A 12,605-nucleotide genomic window follows, 5' to 3' on the forward strand; every position below is an offset into this window, starting at 1 on the left:
GCAGAAGGTGGAATTTGAATTCAATTAATAAATCTGGAATTAAAAAACTAGTCTAATGATGGCTATGAAACCATTGTCGATTGTTGTAAAAACCCATCTGGTTTACTAATGTCCTTTAGGGAAGGAAATCTGCTGTCCTTACTTGGTCAGCAATGTGGTTAACTCTTACATGCCCTCTGAAATGGCCGAGCAAGCCACTCAGTTGTACCTAACCGCCGAAGTCAGTAAAAAGGAATGAAACCGGACGGACCACCCGGCATCAACCTAGGCACCGGAAACGACAACAGCAAACCCAGCCCTGTTGACCCTGCAAAGTCCTCCTTACTAGCATCTGGGGGCTTGTGTCAAAGTTGGGAGAGCTGTCCCACAGACTAGTCAAGCAACAACCTGACATAGTCATACTCACGGAATCATAGTTGACAGACAATGTCCCAGACACCATCCCTGGGTATGTCCTGTCCCACCGGCAGGACAGACCCACCAGAGGTGGCGGCACTGTGGTATACAGTAGGGAGGGAGTCGCCCTGGTAGTCCTCAACATCAATTCTGGACCCCATGAAGTCTCATGGCATTAGGTCAAACATGGACAAGGAAACCTCCTACTGATTACCACCGACCGCCCTCCCTCAGCTGATGAGTCAGTACTCCACCATGTTGAACATGACTTGGAGGAAGCACTGAGGGTGGCAAGGGCACAAAATGTACTCTGGGTGAGGGGCTTCAATGTTCATCACCAAGAGTGGCTCGGTAGCACCACCACTGACCGAGCTGGCCAAGTCCTAAGAACATATCTGCTAGACTGGGTATGCAGCAGGTGGTGAGGGAACCATCAAGAGGGGAAAAAATACTTGACCTCATCCTCACCAAGCTGCTTGCCGTAGATGCATCTGTCCATGATAGTATTGGTAGGACTGATCACCGCACAGTCCTTGTGGAGACGAAGTCCCGCCTTCACATTGAGGATACCCGCCTTTGTGTTGTGTGGCACTACCACCGTGCTAAATGGGATAGATTTCGAACAGATCTAGCAATGCAAAACTGGGCATCCATGAGGCGCTGTGGACCATCAGCAGCAGCAGCAGAATTGTAGTCAACCACAATCTGTAACCTCATGGCCCGGCATCTCCCACACTCTACCATTACCATCAAGCCAGGAGACCAACCCTGGTTCAATGAAGAGTGCAGCAGGGCATGCCAGGAGCAGCACAAGGCATATCTCAAAATGAGGTGTCAACCTGGTGAAGCTGCAACACAGGACTATCTGCGTGCCAAACTGCATAAGCAGCATGCGATAGATAGAGCAACGCAATCCCATAACCAATGGATCAGATCTAAGCTCTGCAGTCCTGCCACATACAACCGTGAATGGTGGTGGACAATTAAACAACTAACTGGAGGAGGTGGCTCCACAAATATCCCCATCCTCAATGATGGGGGAGCCCAGCACATCAGTGCGAAAGATAAGGCTGAAGCATTTGCAACAATCTTCAGTCAGAAGTGCCGAGTTGATGATCCATCTCAGCCTCCTCCTGAAGACCCCAGCATCACAGATGCCAGACTTCAGCCAATTCAATTCACTCCGCGTGATATCAAGAAACGACTGAAAGCATTGGATACTGCAAAGGCTATGGGGCCTGACAATATTTCGGCAATAGTACTGAAGACCTGTGCTCCAGAACTTGCCGCGCCCCGAGCTGAGCTCTTCCAGTACAGCTACAACACTGGCATCTACCCTGCAATGTGGAAAATTGCCCAGGTATGTCCTGTACACAAAAAGCAGGACAAGTCCAACCTGGCCAATTACCGCCCCATCAGCCTACTCTCAATCATCAGTAAAGTGATGGAAGGTGTCATCAACAGTGCCATCAAGCAGCACTTGCTTAGCAATAGCCTGCTCGGTGACTCTCAGTTTGGGTTCCGCCAGGGCCACTCAGCTCCTGACCTCATTACAGCCTTGGTTCAAACATGGAAAAAAGAGCTGAAATCAAGAGGTGAGGTGAGAGTGACTGCCCTTGACATCAAGGCAACATTTGAACGAGTATGGCATCAAGGAGCCCTAGCCAAACTGAGGTCAAAGGGAAGCAAGGGGAAAACTCTCCGCTGGCTGGAGTCATACCTGGGGCAAAGGAAAATGGTTGTGGTTGTTGGAGGTCAATCATCTGAGCTCCAGGACATCACTGCAGGAGTTCCTCAGGGTAGTGCCCATCTTCAGCTGCTTCATCAATGACCTTCCTTCAATCAGAAGGTCAGAAGTGGGGATGTTCGCTGATGATTGCACAGTGTTCAGCACCATTCGTGACTCCTCAGATACTGAAGCAGTCCATGTAGAAATGCAGCAAGACTTGGACAATATCCAGGCTTGGGCTGAAATGTGACAAGTAACATGTGCGCCACACAAGTGGCAGGCAATGACCATCTCCAACAAGAGAGAATCTAACCATCTCCCCTTGACATTCAATGGCATTACCATTGCTGAATCCCCCACTATCAACATCCTAGGGGCTACCATTGACCAAAAACTGAACTGGAGTAGCCATATAAATATTGTGGCTACAAGAGCAGGTCAGAGGCGAGGAATCCTGTGGCGAGTAACCCACCTTCTGACTTCCCAAAACTTGTCCACCATCTACAAGGCACAAGTCAGGAGTGTGATGGAATACTCTCCACTTGCCTGGATGGGTGCTGCTCCAACAGCACTCAAGAAGCTCGACATCATCCAGGACAAAGCAGCCCGCTTGATTGGCACCCCATCTACAAACATTCACTCCCTCCACTACCGACGCACAGTGGCAGCAGTGTGTACCATCTACAAGATTCACTGCAGCAACGCACCAAGGCTCCTTAGACAGCACCTTCCAAACCCGCGACCTCTACCAACTAGAAGGACAAGGGCAGCAAATGCATGGGAACACCACCACCTGCAAGTTCCCCTCCAAATCATACACCATCCTGACTTGGAACTACATCGCCGTTCCTTCACTGTCGCTGAGTCAAAATCCTGGAACTTCCTTCCTAACAGCACTGTGGGTGTACCTACCCCACATGGACTGCAGCGGTTCAAGAAGGCAGCTCACCACCACCTTCTTAAGGACAATTATGGATGGGCAATAAAGGCTGGCCTGGCCAGTGACACCCACATCCCTGAATGAATTAAAAAAAGAACACTGCTGCAGACAGGCCCGCTGAGTGGAAACTGGAGCTCTGGCCCTGAATTCTGGGTTGGTGTCAAGTGGGATACTCGTGTGATGATTGTGGGTGATTCCTACCCATTCTCTATCGTATGGGTTGTGGAAGTCCATAAAACATTTGCACTGTATAGGACTAACTACTCTGAGGGCTGGTTTAAAGATGGTTACAGTCTTGTAGGGTGCATTCGCTGAGTGTTAACTGAACTTGAATCCTTCCACTACTTTACACTGTCCTTCAAGGGAAGAGCGTGAAGATATGAGAACAAAAATGCCACACTCTCAGACTGTAAATCCTTCCACTACTTTGCACTTTCCAAGAGAGAAGTGTGAATGAAACAACAAGAAGATATGAGATATTGGTTGAATCTGCTTTAACAATCTCTTGCAACACAAGACTGCAAATATTTTTTATTTATTTAGAGATACAGCACTGAAACAGGCCCCTCGGTCCACCGAGTCTGTGCTGACCACAACCACCCATTTATACTAATCCTACATTAATTCCATATTCCCTACCACATCCCCACCATTCTCCTACCACCTACCTACACTAGGGGCAATTTATAATGGCCAATTTACCTATCAACCTGCAAGTCTCTGGCAATGGGAGAAAACCAGAGCACCCGGCAGAAACCCACGCACTCACAGGGAGAACTTACAAACTCTGCACAGGCAGTACCCAGAACTGAACCTGGGTCAGTAGAACTGTGAGGCTGTGGTGCGCACCACTGCGCCACTGTGCCACCCATTATATTGCAGAAAAAAATGCTCTTTAAAATTTTATTGCATGATCTTTTACAGATCCTCAGAGGGTTGAGAAATGCTGCCAGGTAAGTGGGCAGGAATCACACTGCTGAGTGTTTAGTACTCCGTTGTAATATCTAGCAGGCAGTCAGAGTTTGTTAGTTTTTGGATCCGCCTCCATCTGTTCTAAATATGATCATGCCCTTCCAGCATGCTCAGCGCAGCTGTGCATTGGTACACAATTAACTTAGATGAAAAGTCAGATGGATTTCTCTAACACAGAAAAACAGAAGAGAAGGCTGCTGTTTGCTTCTGTGTTATCGGAATCAATTCCAGTGTTCTGCAGAGTCATAGCACAAGCCCATTCTCTTACCCATGAAATCAGTTTGAGCCCTTGATTTAATAAGCAGCCGTCTTCCACTGTTCTCAAATGACTGGTTTGTTCCATTGTGAAGCTTTCTAGGTTTGACACAGGTGCATGGAGCATCATATCTTCCTGGATATGTACCATGGTACTTCTAACAGTTATTTTCAGTGGATGGTTACATTGCTGGTGCCATAATTAAGCTCACGGCTGCCCTGTTCAGCTAGGGTTAAAATCACTCCTGAGTTATAAAAAGACTACTCTCTAACCTCCGACCTTCGATACCCTTGCCCCAACAGAACTTTCATAATACCCCATCCCATTTATTTCCCCTGGTTCTCTGCTCATCTTCACTCCCTCAAGGGCACAATCTTGAGTGTAAAATTGGCTTAACTATCAATCACGAGATCTGGTTAGACAACAACGTGCACTAACAGGCTTCACACTCATCTACAAAAAACTGTTCATTACTCAAGGATCATTCTGGGTCGCAAAGATAACTGCAGATTCCTTTTCCCCATTAACAACTGCCCCCTTAAACCCCCCTGTGAGGCCCCTCCATCCTCACCTCCAGCAACAAGGTCATGGTGTTCATGGATTTCTTTGTCACCAAGTAGAAACCATTTGTTTAGCTGCCTCTGCTGCTTCCCCCATTCCCTTGCTCAGAGTCAAATGGCATATGGTCCCCCTCCTACTCCAGCTCACATCCCTTTCCAGTTTCTTTTCTACCTACCTCCATCCTTCAAACTCATTTTCTCCATGACACCAGCCTCTTGCTCCCTTGATCCCATTCTTTCCAAAATACACAGCTTTCCTTCCTGCCCACCATGATAGCTGACAAAGTAAACTATTCCACCTCCTCAGGTCCTGTCCTCCACCCTTCCAAAACCGCCATCATCAACCCACTTCTCAAAAAAAAATCCTTGACCCCTGTGTTTTTGCTAATTAGCACTCCATTTCCAATTTCACTCTGCTCGCAGAGATCCATGAACAGGAGAAAGATTTGCATTTATATAGTTCCTTTCCTGACCTCAAGATGTCCCAAAGCACTTTACAACCACTGTATTTTTGAAGTGTCGTCACTATTGTATGATAGAAGACACAGCAGCCAATTTGCACACAGCAAAGTCCCATAAACAGCATTGTGAATTTGATTATGTGATCAATATTAGGAATGACAGCAGGGAGAACCCCCCCTGCTCCACTTCAGATAAGGGGATTTTTAATGTCCATTTAAGAGCAGATAAGGTCTCAGCCAAAGGGTAGCATCCTCTCAGTACTGCATTGTGAGTCTAGATTTTATATCCTCATGTCTGCAGTGGGACTTAAACCAGCAGCCTTCTATCCCTGAAGGAAGAGCACTATCTCAGCCATAGCTGGTACCTTTTAGGTTTAGGTTTTAATTTAGGAAATTCAGGTCCTGCACCTCCCACAGCACTGAAATGGCCCTAAACAAATGTGATTGGCCATGTCGAATGTTGCAGAGAGGCGAAGGAGGATCAGAAGGGATAATGCACCTGGATCACAGTAACACAGAATGCCATTCATCCTTTGGTGCCTAACAAGATAGTTTGAAACCTCAGAATTCTATTCAATCTCAAGCTGACTTTCTGATCTCATATCCTCTCCAGCACAAAGACTGTCTACTTCCACCTCCATAGTATTGTTCCTGTCGACCCATACCTTAGTTAATCTTCCACTGGATCCCGCCTTTGACACCTACAGACATGAGAATTCCAGTGATCTTCTGACCAGCCTCCCATCTTACTCTCTCCATAATCTTCAGCTCATCCAGAGGTCTGCTGTCCATATGTTGTACTGTACCAAATCCTACTTGCCCATTAGTCCTCACTAACCTACATTGGATGGCAGTCTTCCATTGCCTCAAATTTAACATTTTTCAGCTTGTATTCTAATCCCTTGATGGCCCTTTCCCAACCTATCTCTGTAACCTTCTTGTGCCCTGTAACCTCCCACACCCGGCAACTCTCCATTCCCTGGACTCCAGTGCCTTTTGCATTCCGGCACCCTCACTTTACCCTACCATTGGTGGAAATGCTTTCAACCATCTACATTCCACACTCTGGAATTCCTTCCCTAGACCGTCCTGTCTCGCCACCACCCCCTCGTCCTTTAAGATCCTTGTTAAAACCCAATTCATTGACCAAGCTTTTGGTCACCCTTCCTAATATCTCCTTCTTTTGGCTCAGCATCCATTTATTTTCCCTTATGCCTCTGTGAAGCGTTCGCATGGGACTTTTTTCTACATTAAAGGTGCTAGATGAATGCATGTTGTTGGTGTGTTAATAGATGTCACAAACACGTGCTATACCAAATGATGATTTTTTTTAATCCATCAGCTGGAAACCTGAATTAAATTTTAAAACAGGAACAGACAAAAGATGACTGCTAGCAGCTAAAATGGGCACCGAAATATGCATCAAAATCCTTGCATTCCAATGCATTGAGAGGGAGTCGAATTATCTTGCCAGTCCCCTCCAGAACAATGACTTGGGAAGTTTGGAGTGAATCACCTGGCCAGTCCCCATTAACAAGGCATTTAAAGCCAAGCAACTGGACGCTGATCAGAAGAGACCCATGTGGGGCCTCTCTCTCTCTCTTTCTCTCTCCCCCCAGTCCACCTGGCAAGTTTCAAATCCTGCCTGCTAGCCATAACCTAAGCCTATCACTGCAGCAGACAGAGACCCTATAAAGGAACTCAGCCACATCACTGTGTCCAGGAGGACGACCGAACATGCTGGCCATGCCTACAAGCCAGAAGCGTCAAGACCACTGAGGTCAGCTGGACACCAACTGAGTCGCCCAAACTCCACAGACTGTATACTCCTTTTTATTGCTCTGGAATCTAATTCAACTAATCTATCATTCCCTACTCTGTAACCTATTTGTGTGTGTGTGAAAGTTGGAGCATAGTTTATTATTTTACTTAGATCGGTTTAAGTACAATAAAGCTAACTTGTTTCTTTGTTAAACTCAAGAAAAGTTGTCCGATTTGTTCCTTTATGATTATAGCACGTAAATAGTTAAACGCTCACTGAATTGGCAAGCACATTGACTTTAAAAAATAAATAAACCCTGTTATGGTCAAACAAGGAGAGGGACAAGAGGGGAGCCCTTCAACTCCTCTTCACTTGATCATAACAATCGTAGTATAGAGTACAATAGGTGGGAAGGCATGTTGTGATGAGGACACAAAGAAACTGCAAAGGGATATAGATAGGTTAAGTGAGTGGGCAAAAACTTGGCAGATGGAGTTCAATGTGGGAAAGTGTGAGGTCATCCACTTTGGTAGGAAGAATAAAAAAACAGATTATTATTTAGATGGAGAACGACTACAAAATACTGCAGTACAGAAGGATCTGGGTGTTCTTCTACAGGAAACACAAAAAGTTAGCATGCAGGTGCAGCAAGTAATTAGGAAGGCAAATGGAATTTTGGCGTTTATTGCCAGGGGGTTAGAGTTTAAAAATAGGGAAGTCTTGTTACACTGTACAGGGTGTTGGGGAGGCCACACCTGGAGTACTGCGTACAATTTTGGTCCCCATATTTAAGGAAGGATATACTAGCATTGGAGGCAGTTCAGAAAAGGTTCACTCGGCTGATTCCTGGGATGAAGGGGTTGTCTTATCAAGAACGACTAAACAGGTTAGGCCTTTATTCATTGGAATTTAGAAGAATGAGAGGTGATCTGATTGAAACATATAAGATTTTAAGGGGGCTTGATAGGGTAGATGTTGAGAATATGTTTCCACTAGTGGGGGAATCTCGAACTAGCGGACATAGTTACAGAATAAGGAGACACTCATTTAAAACTGAGATGCGAAAGAATTTCTTCTCTCAGAGGGTGGTGAATCTCTGGAATTCTCTACCTCAGAGAGTTGTGGAGGCTGGGTCACTAAATGTATTTAAGGAGGAGGTAGATAGATTTTTGAAATCTCGGGGAGTTGAGGGCTATGCGGAGAAGGCCCAAAAGAGGAGTTGAGGCCTGGGACAGATCAGCCATGATTTTATTGAATGGTGGGGCAGGCTTGAGGGGCTGAATGGCCTATTCCTGCTCCTATTTCTTAAGTTCTTAAGTTCTAATAGTTCAGCATTCTGGAAATAGGATGCTACCCAGTCGTTATGAGTTCAAATCCCATCATAAAAAATTATGAAACTAAATTCAACAAATGTGATAATTTGTGGGCTAGCAACAGGCCAAATCCAACCATGTCACTAATGTCCTTCAATGAAAGGGAACCTGCCATCTCTAGCTGGTCTGGGCCTACATGCAACTCCAGTGCCATCTTATACTGTTGATATTTCATGCCCTCAAATCAATTAGGCACTATTTATTCCACATCCCCATCAGTGTTGCCCACATCCCTAGAACAAATATATAAAATAAATAGTTCAGGACTAAGACCTCTTCTCATACAAATAGTATAATTTAGGGTTTTAGTGACTACAAACTGATAACTTGCTCCTGACATTTGATATTTTCACCTCTTGTCCACTGTATTTGAGCTCCTGCTCAAATTCGGGCTGTCTAGTGAAGCATTCCCATGACGTTAAATAAATTGGGATTGTATTCCCCTGACTATGGAAGACTGAGGAGTGACGAGATCAAGTTAAATATTAAAAGGATTTACTAGGGTGGATAAGGTAAAACAATTTCCTCTGGTGGAGTAATCATGAATAAGGGACATAATATTAAAATTAGAGCTAGGCCATTCAGGGGTGAAATCAGGAACCGCCTTTTCATACAAAGGGTAGTAGAAATATGCAATTCTATCTCCCAAAGGGATATGGATTCTAGTTCAGTTGAAGCTTCAAGACTGAAATTGCTGGATTCTGTTAGGTTTAAGCGTATCAAGGGATATGGACAAAGGTGGACAAATGAAGGTGAGGCAGAGATCAGCCATAGTCAAAATGAATGGTGGAGCAGACTCGAGTTACAGAATGGCCTAATCCTGTTACCATCTTCTGACCAGCTGAATCTGATCTAAAGGCCTCCAGTGGACATTTAAAACTGCACATTCCTAGGAAATGGAAACTTTTTGTCCAATCACAACAAAATTTACTGGAACTGATTTGATGCTGCAGGAACTTATGTTTGCCAGTGAAGGACAAACTTCACATAAACATGGAAGTATGATACTGACAAAGGAAAAAAGGAACTTGCTTCATATAGCGCCTCACCATATCCCAAAGTGCAGTACAACCAATGAAATACTTTTGAAATGTAGTCAGTCATGCACTGTACGTAAAGGGGCAGTCAAATTGAGCATATCAAAGTTGCATATACAATGAAATAATGACCAGATAATCTGATTTACTGATGTTGGTTGAGGGATAAATATTTGCCAGGACACTGAGAGACCCCAGCTCTTCTTCAAGTAATGCCAGGAAGGGTCTGTTACATCCACTTGGTTTACCATTTGAAAGATATTACATCAGACAGTGCAGCACTCCCTTTGCATAGCACTGAAGTGGATTATGTGCTCAATTCTCCGGAATTGGGCTTGAGCCCAGAACCTGCTGACTCAGGCAAATGTGCTACCACTGAACCAAGGCTGACACCTAAACGCTAATAAAGAAAGCAGATGTGAACTGGAGGTGGACCCAGCAACTGCAATGGCTTTTCACCCTTTGAGGGGGTTATTCTGGACATCACTGACTGTAACAGCATTGAGTGAGCTGGAGGCATGCCCAGGTTCAGGAGCCTGTCAGTCCCTTATTCATTTACTTACTCATTCACTTGCTCACCACTTCTGAAATGTAATTTACTATAATACAAACTCCATTTGAAGGTGATTTTGGGACCAGCATTCCTACATATGTTACTTTTCTGTCTTGCCTGAACAAGCTAGCAACTAGCAGTATCCAGCATCGAACTCATGGACTGTTGCAAGCACCTGCACAGTCGTGCAGTAGCTGGTGAGCTTGAGGAGGTAGTACCATGGGAGCCATAGCATACAGGTGAGGAAGGGCAAATGATGATGGCAGCTGAGAGGTGAGAACCTGTTGGATCCAGTTCTGTTCATTCCTCAACACCAGCGCCAAACAGGTCACATCTCACAGGGGTCCTGAAATTCAGCAGGAATTCCCCCAGTCACCCTTTGTGACTTCGGTGAAGACCAGCAGAAACACCCAAAGGACCTGGGTAAAAAGGCAGTGGGTGAGATCAGAGCAGGAACAGGTGGTAATTGCTGCACCCCAATTGTACGGCCACTGCTGCCCCGCTCCCACCCAGCAGATGAATTAGATATAGCTCTTTGGGCTGTTCAGCCTGGAAAGGTTCTTTAAGAGTTAACCTTACAGTTAGATAGAAGATGGTCAATGAAACAAAAAGGGTAACTCCAGAGTATTACTTTAAATTAAGAATGTGAGAGTGGGGCATGGGTTTAAGTTAGTAAAATGTAAATTTAGGAAAGACATCAGGAAATTCTTCTTCACGTAAAGAGTGATCAACATATTGAATAAACTTCCAGCTACAGTAGTGATTAGATTAGATTAGATTAGAGATACAGCACTGAAACAGGCCCTTCGGCCCACCAAGTCTGTGCTGAACATCAACCACCCATTTATACTAATCCTACACTAATCCCATATTCCTACCAAACATCCCCACCTGTCCCTATATTTCCCTACCACCTACCTATACTAGTGACAATTTATAATGGCCAATTTACCTATCAACCTGCAAGTCTTTTGGCTTGTGGGAGGAAACCGGAGCACCCGGAGAAAACCCACGCAGACACAGGGAGAACTTGCAAACTCCACACAGGCAGTACCCAGAATCGAACTCGGGTCCCTGGAGCTGTGAGGCTGCGGTGCTAACCACTGCGCCACTGTGCCGCTGGGATCATTTCAGGAACAATTAGATGTTAGGATCTGTTTGGGTGAGTGAAGTACGATGGGGCGATAGGCCTTCCTCATCCAGAATTATTTTGTAATTTTGTGAATTTAATGCAAATGTGACCTCCATTGTCACAAATGATTAGATGAAGGCAACATTATCTGCACCAGAATATAAGATTTTTGTTTACCTTTCTAGTGATTGATATGCATGAACTAAAATCCCATGCATGTCCTTACATGAGCTTTGCTTTTTAACATATTTAATTTCTTCCATTCTATGAATAAGGATGACATTTAACAGCCTGCACACTGAACCTTCCTGGACGCTCTCCTCGGCTTTGGGCTGTTCTTGTCATGACTACACATTGATGTTTACTTGTGGAGGTATTTAAATCTGACCTGCTGGGGATTTCCAGTTATGAATAGAACCAGGCCTGACAGCTGGATGCCAGAATCCTACTGACCTCACATCTCACAATGGCCCTGAATCTATTCACCATTTCTCATGACATTGTGTCTTGAAATGAGCAGAGTAAAAGTTTTGAAGTGGGTTCCAGGATGAGATCGACTTTCACTGGGTTTCTGTGCCACAATGCGCGTGTTGTGTTTTCCATCGTAGTGTGGGGCCTTCCACGTGTACTCTCCAACACTGCTGGTAGCTCATTAGTATTTATTTAAAGAAGAAAGAAAGCAATAATTTGTACTTAAATAGTGACTTTCATGACCTCAGGAGGTCCCACTGCCTGCTCTTGCAACTTTCAGGGCAGTCATTATTCAGGGGGCACACCTTGTCACCCACAAGCCATCGTTGTTAGGGGACCTTTTTGAAGATGTTTATATTGATTATTAGATGTTCTATCTTTCCTCATAATCAATAAGGATCTTGAAACTTTAAGGTGAAATGTTCATAGATTTATTAGTTTTACAGTACATGCTTAAACTTTTAATTTTACAGTACATGCTTTACAGCACTTAAGCATGCGCTTAATATGGTACTTACAACCTGATGATCGTGGGATTCTAAGTACTGCAGTTCTAAGCTCAGTATTCAGATTGATCAAACTTTCAAATCCAAATTTGCGTAACAATTTACTGGTTTATATCCCTTTAACTGCCTGTAGATCACTTATTAAAATGCTCTCACGTGGCAGGCTCAGCATGACTTGGCCATGCATCGTTCGTGTGCAACTTTTACATCTTTAAACTACAGAGTACATAAATTATGGGTAGTTTTACAATTACTTGACATGGGTGAAGATGACTTTATTTCTCAAACGTTTTGCATTGTACTTTCTCAGGCTCCAGATCTCCTTTTCCTGATGTCATTGGTCTATTATAATTTAGCTAGTGCCAGGCAGTAAACATGCAAGTGTTTGTCTGCCTTGAGAGGCCTGCTTTTAATTTTTAGGAGGGAGAGTAAATGCATGAAACTCTCCGCTACACAA

Source organism: Heterodontus francisci, chromosome 4 (genome assembly GCF_036365525.1).
Source record: "Heterodontus francisci isolate sHetFra1 chromosome 4, sHetFra1.hap1, whole genome shotgun sequence".
NCBI lineage: Eukaryota > Metazoa > Chordata > Chondrichthyes > Heterodontiformes > Heterodontidae > Heterodontus > Heterodontus francisci.